General features: G+C 49.3%; 1 protein-coding gene and 1 long non-coding RNA gene across 3 annotated transcripts in view; both read left to right on the top strand.

Annotated features, from left to right (window-relative positions):
- The window catches only part of irak1 (interleukin-1 receptor-associated kinase 1), an 83,833-nt gene that overhangs the window by 2,916 nt on the left and 55,542 nt on the right, over window positions 1–25,375 (top strand). The gene's annotated exons all lie outside the window — the stretch shown is intronic.
- On the top strand, window positions 11,674–23,661 carry LOC127566639 (uncharacterized). Its single transcript, XR_007955760.1, has 3 exons — window positions 11,674–11,818; window positions 14,933–15,025; window positions 23,491–23,661. It is a non-coding gene; the product is annotated as an uncharacterized LOC127566639 (long non-coding RNA).

Here is a 25,375-nt window from a genome sequence, read left to right as displayed (position 1 = left end):
TGGGTTCAGTGAGGGATCTCCTTGGTTAGGGGTTAGTGAGGGAGTGTCTCGCAGGGGCGATGGGGGGCTTAGAGAGGGAGGGTCCTGCCGAGGAGGTGGGGCTTAGTGAGGGAGTGTCTCACCAAGGGGGTAGGGGGTTAGTGAGGTGAGGGAGCGTCTCACTGAGGTGGAGGGTTAGTGATGGAGCATCCCACTGATGGGAGTGTGGTTGATGAAGGAGCCTCTCGCCGAGGGGGTGAGGGTTGGGGAGGGAGTGCCATGGAGGTGGGTTCAGTGAGGGTTCTCATTGCTGAGGGGTTAGGGGTTAGTGAGGGAGTGTCTCGCAGGGGCGGTGGGGGGCTTAGTGAGGGAGGGTCCCGCGGAAATGGGGGCTCAGTGAGGGAGGGTCTCGCCGAGGGGGTAGGGGGTTAGTGAGGTGAGGGAGCATCTCACTGAGGTGGAGGGTTAGTGATGGAGCATCCCACTGATGGGAGTGTGGTTGATGAGGGAGCCTCTTGCCAAGGCGGTGAGGGTTGGGGAGGGAGTGCCACGGGGGTGGGTTCAGTGAGGGATCTCCTTGGTTAGGGGTTAGTGAGGGAGTGTCTCGCAGGGGCGGTGGGGGGCTTAGAGAGGGAGGGTCCTGCCGAGGAGGTGGGGCTTAGTGAGGGAGGGTCTCACCAAGGGGGTAGGGGGTTAGTGAGGTGAGGGAGCGTCTCACTGAGGTGGAGGGTTAGTGATGGAGCATCCCACTGATGGGAGTGTGGTTGATGAGGGAGCCTCTCGCCGAGGGGGTGAGGGTTGGGGAGGGAGTGCCACTGGGGTGGGTTCAGTGAGGGTTCTCCTTGCTGAGGGGTTAGGGGTTAGTGAGGGAGTGACTCGCAGGGGCGGTGGGGGGCGCAGAGAGGGAGGGTCCCGCTGAGGAGGTGGGGGCGCAGAGAGGGAGGGTCCCGCTGAGGAGGTGGGGGCGCAGAGAGGGAGGGTCCCGCTGAGGAGGTGGGGGCGCAGAGAGGGAGGGTCCCGCTGAGGAGGTGGGGGCGCAGAGAGGGAGGGTCTCGCCGAGGAGGTGGGGCTTTGTGAAGGAGGGCCTCGCTGAAGCAGTAGTGGTGCTGCAGGAGCCCCCTGCGGAATGGTTGGTTGTGCTGAGGGAGGTGGCCCTGTGGGATATTGTTGCCGCGGGAGAGGTAATGATGAGGGAGCGCTTCACCATTGGGGGCTGTTACTGAGGGAGCCGCTCACTGTGGGGTGGGATTGTTGAGGGAGCCCCTCCCTCCCTGGGGGCTGGTAAATGCCTGACCCGCTGAGTTCTTCTAGCAGTATGCTTCTTGAAAGATAAATGCCTCCTTAAATGTACTTGGCCTTAACTGTCTCATGTGGGGGAGAATTCCAAAGGTTCTCCACTCTGAGTGAAGGAATATCTGCTCATCTCAGTCCTAAATGGCTAACTCTGTATTCATGCTGTGATATTCCTAGTTCAGGACTGCCTGAACTCGTCTGTTCAGTTCTGTCCAGTTGTTTCGTCACACTTCCAGTGACCGAGATACACTCCTGACCTCTGATGGCTTCAGTGTGAAGGTTGTACGTTCTCCTTGTAATCACATGGGCTACCCCCTACGTACGAAAGACGTGCGGGTCAGTGGGTCTAATTAGCCTCTCGCGTGTAGACGAGTGGTTGAATCTGTGGGCTGTCAGTGGGAATAAGGGGAGAATTAATATTGATTGTTTGATGGTATCAATGGCTTGATGGTTGGCATGAACTCAGTGAGCTGAAGAGCCTGTTTCTGTTTCTGTGCTGTACTGTGACTCGATGACTATAATTTTCGGTGAGGCCCCCTCTCATTCCTCCAATGAATACAAGCCCAGGTGTACCTGTCTTTCTTCATGTGTCGTTCCTCCTATCCCAGGGATCGGTCTGATGCCCCTTTGCTGAACTCCTTTCATAGCAAGGCCGTAAGATAAAGGAGCAGAGTTGGACCATTCGCTCCATCGAGTCTGTTCTGTCATTTAATCATAACTGATTTCTTTTTCAAACCCAATCCCCTGCCTTCTTCCCGTAACCTTTAACCTCCCCCCCCCCCCCGCCTTAAATACACCCAATGACTTGGTCTCCACAGCCCTCCTGTGGCAAAGAATTCCACAGATTCACCACCTTCTGGCTGAAGAAATTCCTCCTCATCTCAATTCTAAAGGGATGTCGCTTTATTCTGAGGCTGTGCCCTCAGATCCTGGACTCTCCCACTGATGGAAACATCCTATCCACGTCTGCTCTGTCCAGGCCTTTCAGTGTCCGGTAGGTTTCAATGAGATCCCCTCCCCTCATCCTTCTGAACTCCATGGCCCAGAGACATCAAATGCTCCTCATAGGTTAAGCCTGTCATTCCCGGGATCATTCCTGCGAACTTCCTCTGGACCCTCTCCAGGGCCAGCACATCTTTCCTCGGATACAGGGCCCGAAATTACTCTCAATATTTCCAAATGTAGCCTTATAAAGCCTCAACGTCCTTAAATAAGGAGCCTAAGACCTGCACACAATACTCAGTCTCATCAAGGCCCTGTGTGATTTCAGTAAGACATCCCTGCTCCTGTCCTTGAATCCTCTTGCTATGAAGGCGGATATACCATTTGCCTTCTCAATGACCTGCATGCATACTTTCATTGCTTTCTGCCAAAGGCTCCCTCATCTGAGATGTTTGCTGGGGTTTTTTTGTACCTTTCCACAGATGCTGCCTGACCTGCTTAGTTTTTATTTTCTATTTTTATATTATGTTGGTTCCATTTATCTTATTCTACTCTTACTCGTACCATATTCCGCTTGTACACAGCCTGCCAGACACGTCCCATAACCTTACCAATAGCAACACATTACTCAGGCCGAGAAGGTTAATGTGCCATTATTTGCCACCATTAAGCCGTAGAACCATACAGCACAAAACAGGCCCTTCGGCCCACCATGTTGTGCCGTCCATCAAACCACCCTCACACTACCTAACCCCTTCCTCCCGCATATCCCTCTATCTCATGTTCCACCATATTGCCTATCCAACGAGCTCTTGAACCTGTCCAATGTATCTGCCTCCACCACCACCCCAGGCAGTGCATTCCATGCACCAATCACACTCTGGGTGAAAAACCTCCCCCTGACATCTCCACTTCGACACGTCCTATCATGTACATTCCCTTTGTTCCACACGTGCCTCCCCCCTCCACCTCCTTTTCCACCCCCACTGAAAACTGACTTCTATCTCTCTGTTTCCAAGTCTGACAAAGGGTTGCAGACTGGTTGATTGTTTCTCTACCCACAGATGCTGCCTGATCTGCCAATTTTTTTTTCCCCAGTACTTTCTGTTTTTATTTCAGCTTTTCAGCATCTGCAGTTTTCTTTTTATTTTCACTTACCTTCATTGACTGGTGTGTACACCTTTTCCAGATCTATCAGATAATAATCTGCCTTCCTGTTTATGGTCCCAAAGAGCATTTATCCACATTAGACGGCATCTGTCTTGCATTTGCCCATTCACTCAACCTGGAGCCTCACTCTGGAGCCTCTCTGTATCCTCAGAGCCCAGCAAGGTTGGCATTTTATTGCGCACCCATAACTTCTTCTCACAGACTGCTGAGAAGCTGTGTTGGTTAGTGAATTTAGTCACTGAGAAGACATCCCTTGGATGTATTTCATAAATCCCACCTGTTCATCCCAGCCGGCACGGTAGTGTAGCGGTTAGCGTAATGCTATTACAGCGCCAGCGATTGGGGTTCGATTCCCTTTACCGTCTGTCAGGAGTTTGTACGTTCTCCCCGTGTCTGTGTGGGTTTCCTCTGGGTGCTCCGGTTTCCTCCCACATTCTAAAGACGTACGGGTAGGTTAACTTGGGGTTTAAAATGGGCGGCGCGGACTCGTTGGGCCAGAAGGGCCTGTTAACGCGCTGTAAATAAAATTTAAATAAAAAAATTTAATAGCCATTTTTGAGGTCAAGAAGGGTGTCAGTCTTCTGGCAAGAGACGTGTACAGCTTCAGACATAATGATTTTTACACCACAGATTTTAGTGAAGCCAATGAGGTTGATAGTTTCTTGTCCACTGTTAGGGATAGCAAGTTACTGTCCTACGTTTAATTTTGAACCTGAATTTCAGTTCCCTAATGCAACAGACTTGTGCCTCTGGATCAGTAGTCCACCCCTCTGGATCAGTAGTCCACCCCTCTGGATTACTGGTCCAGTAACCTAACTGTACTGAGGAATGGAAGATGGTGATCTCAGCCAATATTTCCACTGGTGTTGAATTTATGACCTCCCATATTCTTGTGCCTAGTCTAGCCTTATTTAGCAATCGGGGTCTTGTCAATGAATTTGCTGCTTCTCCGAAGTATGCCTGTCGGAGTTCTTTGTACTCCTTTTCCTGATATCTCTTTGGCTTTCTATTCCCTTTCTCATCTCCCTTAACTTTTAGATTCAGTCTGATTCTCCCATTCATTATCAAGCTGACGTCTGTTGGACAGTCTCCCACTCACCAACTCCTCCTGCCATCAGGATGTCAATAGTTTTGGTTTCCCTTTCTCCCCTTATTGGGATTCACCTGCATAGTATTCCAATATTTTTCTTATTCCAGACCAACAATTGATCCATTACATTTTTACCTGCCTGCCATTCAGATAAACTGGGCCAAATTCTGACTTGGGTCACAAAAATTACAAATCATTCTGTAGTTATTCTAGATTGTGACTTGTTCTTCATAACTAACCTAAGACTATGATCACTATTACCTTGTTGCTCCCCCATTCACTACTTAGCCTTCATTCCACAGGACTAGATCTAGCGATGCATATTCCCTAACTTAGAGGAAGCTAACTAACTGAGGAAAAATTGCCTGAATACAATCCAGATACCCCATCCTATAATATCAAAATATAATGGGACAGCTACTAAGTTAATTCCTGTACCAATAAGTTTTAATTGATTATAAACTTTGCATTGCTGCTATTCTTGTAGTTCATGCCTCTAAAATATTGTTTGGAATTCCAAAGAAACTTGGTGTTGTATATTACAAGATTTATATATAAAGTAATCTGTAACACTTATTTCAATTCAGATTCAATAATCTTCAATAGCTTTTAATTTGTGCAAAATAACCTTCAAGATGTAATATTGCAATATATATTGATTACACAATTCAATATTCATAAATACCTCGCCAAATAAAGTGGCTTCTCCATCACCATTTAAAAATGCATTTAACATTTTTAACAAGAATTGTAATAACCTAAATTATGTATCAAAAATCAATTACATCAGCTTTGCACCACTTAAAGATTCATAAAGCAAGAATATATTTGTCTCTGGTGTTATTTTTAGAGTAAGTGTCATTTGAATATTTGCACTTCTTTTATTTCTTAGCGTCTATGATAGCACTATGTTTTTTTAATTAATTTTTTAAAAGTTATATACATCATTTAATATAAAACAGAACCCAAGGTTGGGTTAGCTTGGAAAATACTGCAGCTGCTTGGGTTGGATTGGACCAGGTTAAGTGTTGATATAAAAATGTGCTGATGGTCATGTCTTGATAACTAAGTGCGCTTATGTATGAGTAAATTAGCAGGGGTGTAGGTTGGGTCCTTGTTGGTCACACAAGAGACTGCAGAAGCTGGAATCTGGAGCAACAAACAAGCTGGAGGAGCTCAGCATGTGGAGCAGAATCTTTGGGGTGGGGATGAGGGGGGCGGAAGGAGGAATTGTTAACATTTTGAGGCAGGGTCTCGACCCGAAACGTCGACAGTTCCTTTCCTCCTGCAGGTGCTGCTCGACCTGCTGAGTTCCTCCTGCAGATTGTTGCTTTATGTTGGATTGGGTCAGGACAGGTTTTACTTTTATACCCAAGCGGATCGCTTAATATAAAGTAATTTAGTCCAATTGGGATTTGTACTGTGATCGCTGTTCCCAGATGCTCCCTCTCCTCGTCATTCTGTGCTTGGCCAACACTACAACAAGGAGCACGGAGTCAAAAGAGGAGAGAGTAGTTTGGTTGGTTGAGGGCATTTGGGGGAGGGATCAGAGTCATAGGGAAATACAGCACGGAAACAGGCCTTTCAGCCCAACTAGTGTATGCCGACCACGGTGCCCACCCAGCTAGTCCCAATTTCCTGCATTTGGCCCCTGTCCCTCTCCCCGCCCCTCCATGTACCTATCCAAGTGCTGCTTAAATGTTACTATCGTACCTATAACAGGGAGACCAAAACTGTACACTGTACTCCAAGTGCAGTCTCACCAACGACTTGTACAACTGCAACATGACATCCCAACTCCTATACTCAATGCCCTGACCGATGAAGGCCAGCGTGCTAAATGCATTCTTCACCACCCTGTCTACCTTTGACGCCACTTTCAAGAAGCCATGCACTTGTACCCCTTGTAGAATCTCAGGCGTACAGGAGTGAGGTAGGTCAGCTGGTGGAGTAATGTCACAACAACAGCCTCTCTTGTAGTGAAAAATCATTCATTTGGGGAAGATGCCTTTTACTGCCAATGAAAGGTTGCACTGCAGTCACCATTGCAATGTCCAAGGTACATCGGCCACATGATGACCAGATGTTTCGGGGATGTTGGCTGGCAGATCAGTGTTGGCCTCAGAATGCTGGGGAATACTCAGACACAAGAGACCGCAGATACTGGAATCTGGAGCAACGAACCATCTGCTGGAGGAACTCAGTGGGTCAGGCAGCATCTGTATGGTGGGGGTGTGGGGGGAAGGTAAATACCGGTCGATGTTTCAGGTTGGGTTCTGATGCAGGGTTTCGACCCGAAACGTTGATGTTTCCTTCCCCGCTCCCACAGATGCTGTTTGACCTGCAGAGTTCCTCCAGCAGATTGTGTGTTGCTCCTGGGGTAACTCCCCAACGTGGGCCAGCACATTAGGGGACTTGGTTAACGTCCTGCAACTGTGCCACCCATTGGCTGTTGCATAGTTCCTGGACATAGCGCTTGAGCCTCTGAAAGGGGAGCTGGTGGCCTCATCCACTGACTCATTATCCCTCATCCAATAATACAGTGCAGGTGTACAATATGAGGCATAGATCGAGTGGACAGTCAGAGACTTCTTCCCAGGGTGACATGGCTAACACGACAGGGCATAATTTTGAGGTGATTGGAGGAAGGTATAAGGGGGATGTCGGGCAGTTTTTTCACACAGAGAGTAGTGGGTGCGTGGAACACACTGCCGGCAGAGGTTGTGGGGGCAGATACATTAGGGACATTTATGATACTCGTAGCTAGACACATGAATGATAGGAAAATAGGGGGCTATGTGGGAGGGAAGGGTTAGATAGATCTAGATAGAAGGGTTAGAGCAGGATAAAATGTCGGCACAACATTGTGGGCTGAAGGGCCTGTACTGTGCTGTAGTGTTCTATGTTATAGGGTTTTGCATGTGAGTTTTTGAATATTTCACTTGCAGACAGACAATAACTCCCATAAATTACTGTAGGAAGTAATGGATGCGTTTCACAGCAAGTTATTGTTGCAGGAACAGAGGGAATCGGTTGTGGATGTGCATGAATCCAAGGCAGTTTGAGGGAGAGTGGCTAGTCTGGAGGCCTGAGATCGATAGAGACATAGTGTGCTGCATTCCATCCCAGGGATTGCTGTCTGGGAACGGGGATCCGGGTAGCCTGCTTACGATTGCCAGCACATGTGAAAGTCCAACATGTTCGGCATTGTAGCAACGAACAAGACTCTGGGGAAACTCTTTTGGTGGGGGGGTCAGGCAGCGTCTGTGGAGGGACACAGAGTCGACGTCGAAGGCTTTCGAAACGTGGACTGCCCACTTCCCTCTACGGATGCCGCCTGACCCGCAAAGTTCCTCCAGCGCCCTGTCCGCTGCTCCAGATTCCAGCAGCTGCCCTCTGTTCCTTATGCGTTCGGCCTTGTACTTGAGTGGCACCTGGCTTCTCTTCACCGACGCTTAGCTGCGTTACCAGTATGCTCTTCGATCCCGGAATGGTGCTCCCTTGCAGGGGGGACGAGAGTCTTCGTTGCTTCACTCGGGAGCTGCGTATGGTTAAGTGCGTGAGGGAGGTCAGTCTCATTGAGAGTGGGTGACACATTGAGAGCGGCTCCAGAGACCCAGGTGTTAGCTTTCATAAGTCGAGGAATCGAGTTTAAGAGCTGCGGGGTAATGATGCAGCTCTACAAAACTCTGGTTAGACCACACTTAGAGCACTGTGTCCAGTTCTGGTCGCCTCATTATAGGAAGGATGTGGAAGTGTTGGAAAATGTGCGGAGGAGATTTACCAGGATGCTGCCTGGTTTAGAGAGTATGCATTATGAGGAGAGACTAAGGGAGCTCGGGCTTTACTCTTTGGAGAGAAGGAGGATGAGAGGAGACATGATAGAGGTGTACAGAATATTAAGAGGAATAGATAGAGTAGACAGCCAGCGCCTCTTTCCCAGGGCACCAATGCTCAATACAAGAGGGCATGGCTTTAAAGTAATGGGTGGGAAGTTGAAGAGAGATATCAGAGAAAGGTTTTTTACCCAGAGAGTGGTTGGGGCATGGAATGCGCTGCCTGGGGCAGTGGTGGAGGCAGGTACATTGGTCAAGTTCAAGAGATTGCTAGATAAGCACATGGAGGAATTTAAAATAGAGGGATATGTAGGAGGAAGGGGTTAGATAGTCTTCACGAGGTTTAAAGGTCGGCACAACATTGTGGGCCGAAGGGCCTGTATTGTGCTGTACTGTTCTGTGTGCAATACCAACCTCTGGCACTTGAAAGTCGAGTTTATTGCTATGTGCACAAGTCCACGTGTGCAATGAAAAACTTGCTTGAAGCAGCATCAGATGCACAACATTCACAAGAAAAGTGTAAGTTATACAAGGAAGAACCCAATTAGAACAAAAAAAAAGTTTATTTTGTGCAGTGCGGAGTTTGCACGTTCTCCCTGTGACTGCATGGGTTTCCCCCAAGTACTCCAGTTTCTGCTCACATCCCAAAGGGTTGGTGGGTTAATCGGCCGTTGTAAATTGGTATTGGTTTATTATTGTCACTTGTACCGAGGTACAGTGAAAAACTTGTCTTGTATACTGATCGTACAGGTCAATTCATTACACAGTGCAGTTACATTGAGTTAATACAGAGTGCATTGAGGTAGTACAGGTAAAAGCAATAACAGTACAGAGTAAAGTGTCACAGCTACAGAGAAAGTGCAGTGCAATAAGGTGCAAGGTCACAACAAGGTAGATCGTGAGGTCATAGTCCACCTCATTATATAAGGGAACCGTTCAATAGTCTTAGTGAGGTAGGAGCTTTCCTTAAGATAAGATCTTTATTAGTCACATGTACATCGAAACACACAGTGAAATACATCTTTTGCGTAGTGATTTTTGGGGGGCAGCCCACAAGTGTCGCCACGCTTCCGGTGCCAACATAGTATGCCCACAACTTCCTAACCCGTACGTCTTTGGAATGTGGGAGGAAACCGGAGCACCCAGAGGAAACCCACGCAGACACGGGGAGAACATACAAACCCCTTACAGACTGGCCGGATTTGAACCCGGGTCACTGGCGCTGTAAAGCATTATGCTAACCACTATGCTACTGTGCCTGGTGGTACGTGCCCTCAGGCTCTTGTATCTTCTGGCTCTTGTATCTCCTGCCCCCCTAGTGTGTGATTGAGGGGTAGAATCTGGGGGGAGTTGATGGGAATGTGGGGAGAATTTTTTTTTAAAAAATGGCTTGATGTAGGATTAGTGTAAATTGATGGTTGGTAGGGATTTGATGGGCTGAAGGGCCTGTTTCTATACTCTCTGACCAGGCTGAGTTGCTTTGGAGGTGCAGGACTGGTGAGGGAAGGGAGGGAGGTATGTCAACTGATGCAGAAAGGTGTCTGTGTGATGTATTGGTTTATTATTGTCACTTGTACCGAGGTACAGTGAAAACTTGTCTTGCATACCGATGGTACAGGTCAATTCATTACACAGTGCAGTTACATTGAGTTAGTACAGAGTTCATTGATGTAGTACAGGTAAAAACAATAACAGTACAGAGTAAGGTGTCACAGCTACAGAGAAAGTGCAGCGCAATAAGGTGCAAGGTCACAACAAGGTAGATCGTGAGCTCAGAGTCCATCTCATTGTATAAGGGAACCGTTCAATAGTCTTATCACAGTGGGGTAGAAGCTGTCCTTGAGCCTGGTGGTTCGTGTCCTCAGGCTCCTGTATCTTTATTCCCCGAGTAGTCCAGGAAAGTGACTGTGGATTGTGGCAACGGACAATCTGCTGGAAGAACTGTGGGTCTCAACAAGAGACGTCGAGAATTCCTCTCTCTTCACCCCACCCCACAGGTGCTGCTCGACCCGCAGGCTTCCCCCAGCGGGCTGTTTGTTGCTTCAGATTCCAGCGTCTGTGGTCTCTTCCGTCTCCTGTGGAATGTGGTGGCTGTTGGTTTTCAAATGGCCGGGGGGGGGGTGGGGTGGTTTAACGGAGGGGTGGGTTAATAGATAAGATATCTTTATTAGTCACATGTACATCGAAATGCACCCTTTGCATAGAGTGTTCTGGGGGCAGCCCGCAAGTGTTGCCACACTCCCGGCACCAACATAGCATGCCCACAACCTCCCAACCCGTACGTCTTTGGAATGTGGGAGGAAGCCGGAGCACCCGGAGGAAACCGGAGCACCCGGAGGAAACCCATGCAGACATGGGGAGAACGTACAAACTCCTTACAGACAGCAGCCGGAATTGAACCCGGGTCGCTGGCGCTGTAAAAAGCGTTATGCTCACCGCTACACTAGCGTGCCTGCCCAAGGCAGTTCGTTGAGTTTATTCACCTGCTTCCTGGTTGGATAGAGTGAGTCATTTCCACGGGATGTCTCCTCGGCCTTTGGCTCTCCAGCACTCGGGGCGCAGTGCTGAGACTCTCCAGACCCCTGCTTTTTATTTTAATTAAACAGAACATTGTTAAGAAGTCAGAATGTTAAGAGGTTACAGCAGGACATAGATAGGATGCAAAACTGGGCTGAGAAGTGGCAGATGCAGTTCAACCCAGATAAGTGTGAAGTGGTTCATTTTGGTAGGTCAAGTATGATGGCAGAATATAGTATTAACAGTAAGACACTTGGCAGTGTGGAGGATCAGAGGGATCTTGGAGTCCGAGTCCATAGGACGCTCAAAGCGGCTGCACAGGTTGACTCTGTAGTTAGGAAGGCATACAGTGTATTGTCCTTCATCAATCGTGGAATTGAATTTAGGAGCCAGGAGGTAATGTTGCAGCTATATAGGACCCTGGTCAGACCCCACTTGGAGTACTGTGCTCAGTTCTGGTCACCTCACTACAGGAAGGATGTGGAAGCCATAGAGAGGGTGCAGAGGAGATTTACAAGGATGCTGCCTGGATTGGGGAGCATGCCTTATGAGAACAGGTAAGTGTGAAGTGGTTCATTTTGGTAGGTCAAATATGATGGCAGAGTATAGTATTAATGGTAAGACTCTTGGCAGTGTGGAGGATCAGAGGGATGTTGGGGCCCGAGTCCATAGGACGCTCAAAGCGGCTGCACAGGTTGACTCTGTGGTTAGGAAGGCATACAGTGTATTGTCCTTCATCAGTCGTGGAATTGAATTTAGGAGCTGAGAGGTAATGTTGCAGCTGTATAGGACCCTGGTCAGACCCCACTTGGAGTACTGTGCTCAGTTCTGGTCGCCCCACTACAGGAAGGATGTGGAAGCCATAGAAAGGGTGCAGAGGAGATTTACAAGGATGCTGCCTGGATTGGGGAGCATGCCTTATGAAAGCAGGTTGAGGGAACTCGGCCTTTTCTCCTTGGAGCGACGGAGGATGAGGGGGGACCTGATAGAGGTGTATAAGATGATGAGAGGCATTGATTGTGTGGATAGTCAGAGGCTTTTCCCCAGGGCTTAAATGGTTGCCGCAAGAGGACACAGGTTTAAGGTGCTGGGGAGTAGGTACAGAGGAGATGTCAGGGGTAAGTTTTTTACTCAGAGAGTGGTGAGTGCGTGGGATGGGCTGCCGGCAACGGTGGTGGAGGCGGATACGATAGGGTCTTTGAAGAGACTGTTGGATGGGTACATGGAGCTGAGAAAAATAGAGGGCTGTGGGTAAGCAGAGTAATTTCTAAGGTAGGGACATGTTTGGCACAGCTTTGTGGGCCGAAGGGCCTGAATTGTGCTGTAGGTTGTCTATGTCTCTAAGTCAACATGAAGGTTGACAGCTGAAGCTAGACATCAGGACTGCACTCTGAGCCAGAGGCAGGAGTCATGTATGAATGCGTTCTGACAGTAACCCTGAAGTCAGCAAGAATGCACTGCCCTCTTGCTATGAGATAGTGACTCACTTTTGTGTTGAGTCAGTGTTTGTCGAGTGACTCATTGTTGGACAGATCTCAAGGTGAAGAATTATTGCCCAACGAGAGACTCGCACTCATCAGTCACGAGATCCGCAGCCCCCGTGATGTTATTTTTTATTATCATCTCTTGGGGGTTTCCCCTAACGTCTTTGTCAGCTACGGCACTGAGTGTAAGAGGTGTTGCAGTTGTACCAAACGTCGGTCAGGCCGTGCTCAAGAGTGCTGCACGCGTTTCTGGCTGGAAGGATGCGTCTATACTAGAGAAGATTCACAGGGATATTTGGTTGTCACGTGTACTGAGGTCCAGTGGAAAACTTGTCTTGTGTACCGATGGTACAGATCGATTCATTACACAGTGCATGGAGGTAGTACAAGGGAAAAGCAATAAGAGAATGCCTCAACATCGACTTCTCTTAACTGTTGTTAACCCCACCCCTCTTCCCCCTCCCCTTTGTCTTTCCTCATCCCTGTGGCCCCCTCACCCCTTCTCTTTCCCCTCCACTGCCCTCATGACCTGCCCATCTATTCCTCACCTCCTTCCCTTTATTCCATGGTCCACTGCCCTCTCCGACCAGATTCCTCCTCCTTCAGCCCTTTGCCTCTTCTACCTGTCATCTCTCAGCTTCTTACATCACTCCCTTTCATCCCCCCCCCCCCCCCCCCCCCGCCTCTCACCTGGACTGACCTATCACCTGCCTGCGTGTGCTCCTCCACCTCCCCTGACCACCTTTTCCGGCTTCTGCCCTCTTCCTTTTCCAGTCCTGATGAAGGGTCTCAACCCAAAACATCGACTGTTTATTTCCCTCCATAGATGCTGCCTGACCTGCTGAGTTCCTCCAGCATTGTGTGTGTGTGTGTTGCAGAATGGAGTGTTACAGTTACAGAAAAAGTGCAGTGCAGGCAGACAATAAGCTGCAAGGGCCACGACGAAGTAGACTGAGGTCGAGGGTCCATCTTGTCGTACTAGGGGGACCGTTCAATAGTCTTATAACAGTGGGATTTGGTGGGGCTTCAGTTATCAGGAAAGAGTGGATGGGCTGTGGGTCTGTTTTTCCTGCAGTGAAGAAGGTCGGGAGGTGAAATGATAGCAGTGTATAAAACTATGAGAGGGGTAGATAGCGTGGAAAGTCTCTGTTTCCTTTATAAAACTAGGGAGCAGAGGTTTAAGGTGAGAGGGAAGAGGTTCAAAGGATCTGTGGGGTACATTTTTCACACAGAGTAGTTGGTACCTGGAATGAGCTGCTAGATGAGGTGATGGGGTCAGGAATATGAGGAGGGGCCGCGGTCTGGCGTGATGTGTTTCAGCTTGGGCTTACAAACTGAAACGTACCGGGTGCTATTTCCTGCTCCCATTCAGCTTACTGGGGCTCATTTTCACATTTTTAGACTTTGAGGTGCACTGAAAATTTTATTATACAATTGTGTAACATTTAAAAAAAAATGAAATGAAAGTGAGTTAAGGGGTGTAAAAGTACAGTTCTGGTCGGCCTGCTATAGGGTGGATGTGATTGAACTGGAGAGAGTGCAAAAAAAGATTTGCAAGGATCTTGCGGGAATGGAAGGCTTGAGTTATAGGGATAGATAAGATATTCATTTGTTAGTCACATGTACATGGAAACACACAGTGAAATACGTCTTTTTGCGTTGCTAAGAATGTGCTGGGGGCAGCCCACAAGTGTCATCACTTTTCCGGCCTCAACATAGCATGTCCACAACTTCCTAACCCGTACATCGTTGGAATGCGGGAGGAAACCAGAGCACCTGGAGGAAACCCACGCAGACACGGGGAGAATGTACAAACTCCTTACAGGCAGCGGCGGGAATTGAACCCGGGTCGCTGGTGCTGTAATAGCATCACGCTAACCGCTATGCTACTGTGCCACCCAGGGATAGGCTGGGGCTTTTGTCCCTGAAGTGAAGAAGGCTGAGGGGTGACCTTATGGAGGTTTATAAAATCATGAGGGGCACGGATATGGTGAATAGCCACAGTCTTACTCCCAGGGTAGAGGAGTCCAGAACTAGAAGGCACAGGTTTAAGGTGAGCGGGGAAAGATTTAACTTCTTCCACACAGAGGGCGGTGGGTGTGTGGAACGAGCTGCCGGAGGAAGTGGTAGAGGCGGGTACAATTATGACATTTAATAGACATTTGGACAGGTGCGTGGATAGGAAAGGTTTGGGGGGGATATGGGTCAAACACGGGCAAATGGGACTGGCTCAGTTAGCCAACTTGGCTAGCATGAGCAAGTTGGGCTGAAAGGCCTTTTTCCCTGCTGTATGACTCTGGAACCTCTAAGGGGCATCAATAGGAGTAGCATCCAGAAAATCTGTTGGACTGGTACCATGGAAGCCCCCGGGGTGGCAGGTTATTGTAGTTTTATCATAGGTATTGTTGCAGCTGTATAGGACCCTGGTCAGACCCCACTTGGAGTACTGTGCTCAGTTCTGGTCACCTCACTACAGGAAGGATGTGGAAGCCATAGAGAGGGTGCAGAGGAGATTTACAAGGATGCTGCCTGGATTGGGGAGCATGCCTTATGAAAGCAGGTTGAGGGAACTTGGCCTTTTCTCCTTGGAGCGACGGAGGATGAGGGGGGACCTGATAGAGGTGTATAAGATGATGAGAGGCATTGATCGTGTGGATAGTCAGAGGCTTTTCCCCAGGGCTGAAATGGTTGCCACAAGAGGACACAGGTTTAAGGTGCTGGGGATAGGTACAGAGGAGATGTCGGGGTAAGTTTTTTACTCAGAGAGTGGTGAGTGCATGGAATGGGCTGCCAGCAACGGTGGTGGAGGCGGGTACGATAGGGTCTTTGAAGAGACTTTTGGATAGGTACATGAAGCTGAGGAAAATAGAGGGCTGTGGGTGAGCCTAGTAATTTTTAAGGTAGGGACATGTTTGGCACAGCTTTGTGGGCTGAAGGGCCTGAATTGTGCTGTAGGTTTTCTATGTTCTTTTATTGTAAAATACCTTTCCCATCATCAGTTGTGGAGAGGGTTGGCTGTCGGAAGTGAACCTGACATGAAGGATTGGAATGAACGTAGGGAGAAGTAGAAGGAGTTAATGATTTGCGGTCTCTCCAGGTGAACGAGTGCATTACTGGTGAAAGGAACAGACTATTCCTTTGTGGGGCGAGAGGGTGTGTAGCCTGTGGAAAGGACAGCCTGCACATTGAAAGATTGCACTGGAGTGGAACTAATGGGAGGGTGGTGATGGGGAAACTAACCAAGCAGCCCGCAATGAAACAATTCAATAGAGAAAAGTTGCCAGAAGATAATTGGTTGATGAAGTCTACGCTGAGCCATAAAGCCTCAAGTCTGGGAGGAAGAGTTGGGGGTGGAGTATACTTCCAGCAAGTGAAACGTATTCTGGCAGTGTTGTTCTGGCTGTCGGGATCAAGAAACAGGAGTTTTTCAGTGAGCAGCCGATATTTCTCTCTGTCCCTCTCTTTCTCAACCCCCACCCTCCCTTACAGTCAGATCTGTGGTCGCCCCCTCTTCTAACTGACTTGAGCAAGGCACAGCCTTTAAACGGACGTGTCACGATGCTCCCAGCAACATGACTCACGGTGCATGAGTGTGACGCATCTCTGGATGGCTGGACTTCAGCGCACCTTGGGTCTGTCAGATGAAAGTGGTTTCTCTTTGCTGGAAGGATGGTGCAGTAGCTTGTGCCTGTCGTGAACTTCATGAGCTCCAGCTCGATATCCAAAACTTGTCAGGGCTGACGGTGGGTAAACTTACAAGGCAGGAGGTGACCGTTCAAGTCCATCATTGCCTGTGCTGGTAAGAAAACAGCTGCATGTCCTAACCCCTGCCAACACTGGGTCTGAAGCCCTGCAGCTCACAACTTTTAAAGTGCACATCCAAGTACAATCGAAGCAGAAGGTAGAACAGGACAGCACAGGAGCAGGCCTTTCAGCCCACGGTGTCTGTGCTGGACACCATGACCGATTGAACTAACTCCCTTCTGCCTGTGCATGATCCAGATGCCTCCATTCCCTGCAGATTCTATCTGGAAGCCTCTTAAATGCCACTATCGTATCTGCTTCCACCACCCTTGGCAGCCTGTTCCAGGCACCCACCACTCTCTGTGTTTAAAAAAAAACTTCTTTAAACTTCTTCCCCCTCTCCTCTTGTACTTGACATTCCTACCCTGGGGAAAAAGACTGACTGTCTACCCCATCTGTGCCTCTCATAATCTTACAAACTTCTATCAGGTTGCTCCTCAGCCTCTGATGCACCGGAGAAATGGGACGAAGATTTCTACCATTCCGACTCTTACTCTCCAACTCCCTGCTGCGTGGGGAGGGGAAAAAATGCCCCCACCTTCAAATCTGATCCTTCTACCGTTTACTTTAAGTGAGTTCCCAGCCTGCACGACCTGTAGGATGAAAATAAAATGCCCCCACCTCTGATCTGATCTTCTATCAATTACTTTGGTTTTTAACTCTTTGCTGGGGAAATGTGCCTTTATTTATCTATGCCCCTCCGACACTTCAGTCAGTCTGCCGCTGCCTTCTCTGTTCCAGGGAGAGGAACCCCAGCCTATTGACTCCCTCAGTCTTTCCTCATGACTAACGCTTTCCAGTTCCTCTGACCTTGTCCCTGCCATTGTCACGTGTACCAAGCTGCAGTGAAAAACTTTGTTTTGCACACCCTACATGCAGATCATATCATCACATCAGTGCATTGAGGTAGCACAAGGGAAAACAATAACAGAATGCAGAATAAAGTGTTACAGTTACAGAGAAAGTGCAGTGCAGGCAGACAATAAGGTCACAATGAGGTAGGTTGTGAGGTCCAGAGTCCATCTTATCGTACAAGAGATCTGTTCAATAGTCTTATCACAGTGGGGTAGAAGCTGTCCTTGAGCCTGGTGATGCGTGCTTTCAGGCTTTTGTGTCTTCTGCCCGATTGGGGGGGGGGGAAAAGAAGAGAGAATGTCTGGGGTGGGTCTTTGATTATGTTGGCTTCTTTCTTGAGGCAGCGAGAAGTGGAGTCCACGGAGGGGAGGCTGGTTTCCGTGATGTGATGTCATGACCATAGCTGTACACAGTACTCAATATGTGACCTAGCTAGTGTTGTGCGTGGCGCTGGTCTGATCCTTCTGCTCTGCACCACCCTCCCCTCCATGGAGGAGTTGGGCAGGTGAGGTTTTTATCCCTTGGACCATAAGAACTGAGGGGCGACCTTACAGAGGTGTATAAGATCATGAGGGGCGTAGACAGGGTGAATGCATGCAGTCTTTTTCCCCAGGGTTGGGGAATCCTGAACTAGGGGGCAGAGGTTTAAGGGGAGAGGGGAGAGACTTAAAAGTGACCCAAGGGACAACTTCATCACCCTGAGGGTGGCGCATATGTGGAATGAACTGCCAGAGGAAGTGGTTGAGGTGGGTACGATAACATTTAAAAGACACTTGGGCAGGTACATGGATGGGAAAGGTTTAGAGGGATGTGGGCCAAACGCGGGCAAGTGGGATGAGCTTAGATGGGCACCTTGGTTGGCACGGACGAGTTGGGCTGAAGGGCCTGTTTCCGTGCTGTATGACTCTGACCCTCGGGTCTCCAACCAATGAAGTACTTTGAACGTGTTGTCATTGGAAGGGAGCAATCGGCTCCCATAAACAGCAGCATTGTTGTGATCAGAGCATCTGTGTACCGTAATGCCGTGTGTGGAGTAAACACTTGTCCCCTCCTCTGGAACAGACAGCCCTGTGTCCCTTAACCGCAGGATCCTTCATGAGAGAGCTTCGACGTTTAACACTCCATATGAAGCACTGCACCTCTGGCGTGTTACTCCCTCAGTACCGCGACAGAACGTCAGCCTAGATTTGGGAGATTTAGCAGCACTTGAACCCAGGTCTTTCTGACTCGCAAAAAGCAGTAAATCACAGCTGCCGTTCTCTATGGTGCGGAGGCTTCCTTCATGAATCCGAGAGCCTTTCTGCTTGAAGTAACGCTGTTCAAAGCACTTCCTGCAGCTTTTTCTTCCGCTCCATTTGTTTTCGCGTAGTTCAGCACTGGACGAACGAATGGGGTGGAAGAGAAAGTTCAGATGAGCCACTTGCCTGCCTCCCTTCCTCTGTGAGGACATTACATAGAACAGTTCAGCACAATACAGGCCCTTCGGCCCACAATGTTGTGCTGACCTTTAAACCCAGCCTGACTATCTAACCCCTTCCTCCCCCATATCCCTCTATTTTAAATTCCTCCATATGCTTATCTAGCAATCTCTTGAATTTGACCAATGTACCTGCCTCCACCACCGCCCCAGGCAGCGCATTCCATGCCCCAACCACCCTCTGGGTAAAAAACCTTCCTCTGATATCTCCCTTGAACTTCCCACCCATTACTTTAAAGCCATGCCCTCTTGTATTGAGCATTGGTGCCCTGGGAAAGAGGCGCTGGCTGTCCACTCTATCTATTCTTCTTAATACTTTGCACACCTCTATCATGTCTCCTCTCTTCCTCCTTCTCTCCAAAGAGTAAAGCCCTAGCTCCCTTCGTCTCTCCTCATAATGTATACTCTCTCTAAACCAGGCAGCATCCTGGTAAATCTCCTCGGCACCCTTTCAAATGCTTCCACATCCTTCCTATAATGAGGCGACCAGAACTGGACGCAGTACTCCAAGTGTGGTCTAACCAGAGTTTTATAGAGCTGCATCATTACCTCGCGGCTCTTAAACTCGACCCCTCGACTTATGATTGTTGGTGAGGGGGAGACCCGTGACTTAAGATGAGCTGAACAGCAGCTGTGGAGTGCGGATACAACTCTGGGGACTTGGCAGAGTTTGTAGTCGATTTCACAATTGACAGCAGTGACTTTCGTTTCTTCATGCCTCTGTCTCACAGTGATTGAACCCAAGCCAAATTATTCACATGAATGGATTGATACGTCTGTTCTGCCTAACTCATCAGACAGGTTTTAATGCTTGAAGATCCCAGATGGAAGGGGTGTCTTGAGTTTCTCTGTTTACTTGCTTAGAGCATGTACATGTCAGAATCAGGTTTATTGTCACCGACATATGTTGTGAGATGTGTTGTTTTGCGGCAGCAGTACAGTGCAAGACACAAAAATTACTATGAGTTACAAAAGTAAATAGTGCAAAAGACGAATAACAAAGGGCCTCTTTCCGTGTTGTTTCGCTCTAAAACCCTTCTTCAACAGTGCTGAGGTCAAGAGGGTTGAGAGCTTTAAGTTCCTTGGAGTGAACATCGCCAATAGCCTGTCATGGTCCAACCGCGGAGACAACACAGCAGGCACGGTGGTGTAGCGGTTAGCATAGTGCTATTCCGGGTTTAATTCTGGCCACCGTCTGTAAGGAGTTTGTACGTTCTCCCCGTGTCTGCGTGGGTTTCCTCCGGGTGCTCCGGTTTCCTCCCACATTCCAAAGGCGTGCAGGTTAGGAAGTTGTGGGCGTGCTATGTTGGCTCCGGTTTCCTCCCACAATCCAAAGGCATACGGGTTAGGAAGTTGTGGTCGTGCTATGTTGGTGACACTTGCGGGCTGCCCCCAGAACACTCTATGCAAAAGATGCATTTCACTGTGTTTCGATGTACACGTGACTAATAAAGAAATCTTACCTGGCAATAAATGGTGACCTCCCCAGTGAAGCCCAAGTCCCAGGAAGGAATGCAGCAGGTCAGCCGGCGATAAAAGTTGACGGCCGGCCAGAGACTCTCTGTAACCATGCCAATGGGTTCGCGAGGGCTGAGTGGTACTGCTTGTCTCCAGTGACCCAGGCTCAGTCCCAACCATCAGTGCTGTTTGTGCACTCTCACATTCTCTGTGACTGAGTGGGTTCTCTTGGGTGTTACAGCATGGAAACAGGCCCTTCAGCCCATTGCATCGATGCCGACCATCGTGCCTATCCATATCAATCCCACTCGCCTGCATTAACTCCATATCCCTCTGCACCCTGCTCATTCAAGTACCTGTCTGGATGCCTCTTCAATGTAAGATATCTTTATTAGTCACTTGTACATGGAAACACACAGTGAAATGCACCTTTTGCGTCGAGTGTTCTGGGGGCAGCCCGCAAGTGTCGCCACGCTTCCGGCGCCAACATAGCATGCCCACAACTTCTTAACCCGTACGTCTTTGGAATGTGGGAGGAAACCGGAGCACCCGAAGGAAACCCTTGCAGACACACGGGGAGAATGTACAAACTCCAGTGTTATTACTATTCCTGCCTATACTACCTCTGCATCGATTTAAAAATTGGTGAGTGTCAAAGGGGACGTGCTAAATTTCTTTAGCCTTCTGAGGAAGTAGAGGCGCTGGTGAGCTTTCTTGGCCCTGTTGTCTGTGTGATTGGACCAGGACAGGCTATTGGTGATGTTTGCTCCTGGGAACTTGAAGCTGTCAACCCTCTCGACCTCAGCACCATTGATGTAGACAGGAGCATGTACACCACCCCCTTTCCTGAAGTTAATGACCAGCTCTTCTGTTTTGCTGACGTTGAGGGAAAGGTTGTCATGACACCATTCCACTAAGCTCTCTATCTCCTTCCTGTACTCCAACTCATCATTATTTGAGATACGGCCCACTACGGTGGTGTCATCTGCAAACTTGTAGATGGAGCTAGAGCAGAATCTGGCCACGCAGTCATGAGTATATAGGGAGTAGAGTAGGGGGCTGAGGACGCAGCCTTGTGGGGCACCAGTGTTGAGAATAATAGTGTCTGCCTCTGTGTGTTGTCCATAAGACAAAGGAGCAGAAGTCGGCCACTTGGCCCATCGAGTCTGCTCCGCCATTCTATCAGGAGCTGATCCATTCTCCCATTTAGCCCCACTCCCCCGCCTTCTCACCATAACCCTTGATGCCCTGGCTACTCAGATACCTATCAGTCTCTGCCTTAAATACACCCAATGACTTTGCCTCCATAGCTGCCTGTGGCAACATATTCCACAGATTCACCACTCTCTGGCTAAAGGAATTTCTCCATATCTCTGTTCTGAGTGGAAGCCCTTCAATTCTGAAGTCGTGCCCTCTTGTACTAGACTCCCTTACCATGGGAAACAACTTTGCCACATCTACTCTGTCCAGGCCTTTTAACATACGAAATGTTTCTGAGGTCCCCCCTCATTCTTCTGAACTCCAAGGAGTACAGCCCAAGAGCCGTCAAACCTATGTTAACCCTCTCATTCCTGGAATCATTCTGGTGAATCTTCTCTGAACCCTCTCCAATGTCAGCACATCCTTTCTTAAATAAGAAGCCCAAAACTGCACACAGTCTGTTTGGATTTTGCACGTTCTTCCTGTGACCATGTGGGTTTCCCCCCCGGCCGCTCCCACGTCCCAACAGCGTGCGAGTCAGTGGGTTAATTGGCCGCTGTAAATTACTGCAGCAGTGTGGGTGAGTGGCAGAATGAGGGGGAAGTTGTGGGGAATATGGAGAAGATGAAATGGGATTGGTGTACAGTGTTGGCTGATGGTCAGCATGCACCCAGTGATCCAAAGGGCCTTGTTTCCTTGCTCTGTGACTTCTGCAGATTGTACAACTGAGATGAGACTTCTAGTTATAAACTCTGTGCTGCTCGTCCAACTGAGCCCAGCCCCCTCGCTTGTCGGAGTACCAGGGCCAGCCCCAGCAGCCTTACAGCATTGTGAAAGTATGTTAATTGTCCCTTGGTGCCAGCAGCACTCCCTCTCTCCTGGGATATACTTGCACAGGGGGATGTTCAGGGAAGGTTCACGAGGTTGATTGCTGTGACGTTGAGGCTGTCTGACAAAGAGTGTTTGAGGTGGGTGGTCCAATGTTTGGTGATCTCACTGAAGTGCAGTATTTCGAGTGGGGGAGTGGGACCAACATGGTGAATCCGGAATGAAAGGGGAGCAACAGTCTGCTGGATGAACTCGGGCGGGTCGAGCAGCATCTGTCGGGGAGGGGGAAGGAATCGTCAATGTTTCAGGTCGAGACCCTGCGTGTCCTGATGCAGGACAATTCCTCTCCTTGACAGATGCTGCTCGACCCACTGAGTTCCTCCGGCGGATTGTTTGTTGCTCCAGATTGCAGCATCTGCCGTCTCCGGTGTCTCAAGAATGAAAGGATGGAGACTGGAGCTGTAAGTTGTACAGCACCGTTGTACCAAAATAAACTCATCCCATTTATCTGCGTTGGGTCTGCAGCCTCCTATGCCATTGCGATTCATGTACTTGTCTGGACGCTTCTGAAGTATCGTGAGAATCTCTGCCTCCACCACCCCCCCTGGATCTTGAAGGAGCTGCCTTCCAGAGGCAAAGAGATGAGGAATTTCTTCCGGGAGTGGGGAATCTTTGGAATTCTCTCCCCCAGAGAGCTGGGGGGTGCTGAACCGTTGTCATGTTCAAGGCCAAGATAGTTAGATGTTTGGATGAAAACAGTCTCGGGGAAACAAATAAACTACTGGAGGGGTCCAGGGGGTCCGGCAGAATCTTGAAGGAGCTGCCTTCCAGAGGCAAAGAGATGAGGAGGAAGATGCACAGCTGATGTTCCGGGTAGACATCGGGACAGTCTCGACCCAAAAGGTCGACTGTCCGTTCCCAACTACCCACCCACCTGCCCCCCCCCCCCCAACTCACTGAGTTTCTCCTGATTCCAGCATTGCAGCCTCTCGTGCCTCCGGTCTTGGGAACAGGTTGGAAAGCAGAGTAGAGGGCGAGATCGGCTGCGATCAGCAGGATGGTGACCCCAGCTAGAGAGGCTACTGCTTGACCTGGTCTGGATTCTCGCGTCTTTGCCTTTGTCCCTTGCCTTGATCCATGTGCAAATCCCCTCAAGAAGCTGATTCCATTAGCCACTATGTGGAATGGCACCTAATGGAATCCGTTTCTTGAGGGGACTTGCGCAAGGAATTGAGTTTCCCTCCAGTCTCTGGATAAAGAATAAGTCTGGTCAGACCCCACTTGGAGTACTGTGCTCACTTCTGGTCGCCTCACTACAGGAAGGATGTGGAAGCCATAGAAAGGGTGCAGAGGAGATTTACAAGGATGCTGCCTGGATTGGGGAGCATGCCTTATGAGAACAGGTTGAGTGAACTCGGCCTTTTCTCCTTGGAGAGATGGAGGATGAGCGGGGACCTGATAGAGGTGTATAAGATGATGAGAGGCATTGATCGTGTGGATAGTCAGAGGCTTTTTCCCAGGGCCGAAATGGTTGCCACAAGAGGACACAGGTTTAAGGTGCTGGGGAGTAGGTGCAGAGGAGATGTCAGGGGTAAGTTTTTTACTCAGAGAGTGGTGAGTGCGGGGAATGGGCTGCCGGCAACGGTGGTGGAGGCGGATACGATAGGGTCATTGAAGAGACTTTTGGATAGGTACATGGAGCTGAGAAAAATAGAGGGCTATGGGTAAGCCCAGTAATGTCTAAGGTAGGGACATGTTCAGCCCAGCTTTGTGGGCCGAAGGGCCTGAATTGTGCTGTAGGGTTTCTATGTTCTAAAGCAGGGTTAGAAGACCATTGCATTCCCATTCCCCCCTCTGCTCAATGCACAACCTAAATGCAGTTCATCACTGGCTCCTTGGGAACTCTCAACATTATAATTCTGCTTTTGGACCAGTGGATATTGGTCAGGGCAGCATAGAAATTGGCCTCAATCTGTCACGTGGGTGCTGGCCAAGCACAGCGGCACAGTTCCCGAGACTTGGGTTCAATTCCGGCTTTCGTGTGTGTGTGTGTGTGTGTGTGTGTGTGTGTGTGTGGAATTTGCACATTCTTTCTGCAACCCCGTGGGTTTCCCTCCCGAGTGCTCTGGTTTCCTCCCACATCCAGGATGTGGAAGCGTTGGAAAGGTTGCCGAGGAGATTTACCAGGATGCTGCCTGGTTTAGAGAGTATGCATTATGAGGAGAGAATGAGGGAGCTCAGGCTTTACTCTTTGGAGAGGAGGAGGATAAGAGGAGACATGATAGAGGTGTACAAAATATTAAGAGGAATAGATAGAGTGGACAGCCAGCGCCTCTTTCCCAGGGCACCAATGCTCAATCCAAGAGGGCACGGCTTTAAAGTAATGGTTGGGAAGTTGAAGGGAGATATCAGAGGAAGGTTTTTTACCCAGAGAGTGGTTGGGGCGTGGAATGCGCTGCCTGGGGCGGTGGTGGAGGCAGGTACATTGGTCAAATTTCAGGAGATTGCTAGATAAGCATATGGAGCAATTTAAAATAGAGGGATATGTGGGAGGAAGGGGTTAGATAGTCTTAGGCGAGGTTTAAAGGTTGGCACAACATTGTGGGCCGAAGGGCCTGTATTGTGCTGTACTGTTCTATGTTCTATCCCAACTATAGTGCAGCTCGGGGCCGCTGTAAATCGCCCCCAGTGTGCAGGTGAGGGATGGAATGTGGTGCAAATGGAATACAGGGAAAAATTAGTGGAGAGAGGGGGAATGCAGCATCTCACTGAGTCTGTGTTTGACCATCCACAATCCATTTACACACATCCTGCACTCATCCCATTATATCCCCCCCCACATTCCCGTCAAATCCCACCACTCACTCACACACTGGTGGCCAATTAACCCACCAAACCCTGCGCAGTCGTTAGGACGTGGGAGGAAACCAGAGCACCCGGGGGAGGGAACCCACGCGGTCAGAGAGAGAACGTGCAAACTTCGCTCTCGCTCTCTCTCAGGACGCACAGACCAGCACTGGAGGTCGGGATCGAACCCGGCTTTCTGGCTCTGCGAGGCAGCAGCTCTGCCTGCTGCACTACTCTGCCGCACCTGCATCAGTACATTGGCTCTCTGCTTGTAGTTTCCAGAGAATGTGGCATCAACCTCATTGAAAGAGGCCATTCAGCCCTTCTAGTCTGTGCCAACTTTATTCCGCCAGTCCCATTGACCTGCACCCAGTCCATAACCCTCCAGACCTCTCCCATCCATGTATCTATCCAATTTATTCTTAAACTTGAGAGTGAGCCCGCATTTACCACGTCAGATGGCAGCCCGTTCCACACTCCCACCACTCTCTGTGAAGGAGTTCCCCCTAAACCTTTCCCCTTTCACCCTAAAGCCATGTCCTCTCGTACTTATCTCTCCTAATCTCGGTGGAAAGGGCCTGCTTGCATTTACTCT

This window comes from Pristis pectinata, chromosome 43 (genome assembly GCF_009764475.1).
Source record: "Pristis pectinata isolate sPriPec2 chromosome 43, sPriPec2.1.pri, whole genome shotgun sequence".
Lineage (NCBI taxonomy): Eukaryota > Metazoa > Chordata > Chondrichthyes > Rhinopristiformes > Pristidae > Pristis > Pristis pectinata.
Note: the sequence above shows the minus strand (reverse complement) of the source record. Positions and strands in the feature narration are given on the sequence as shown.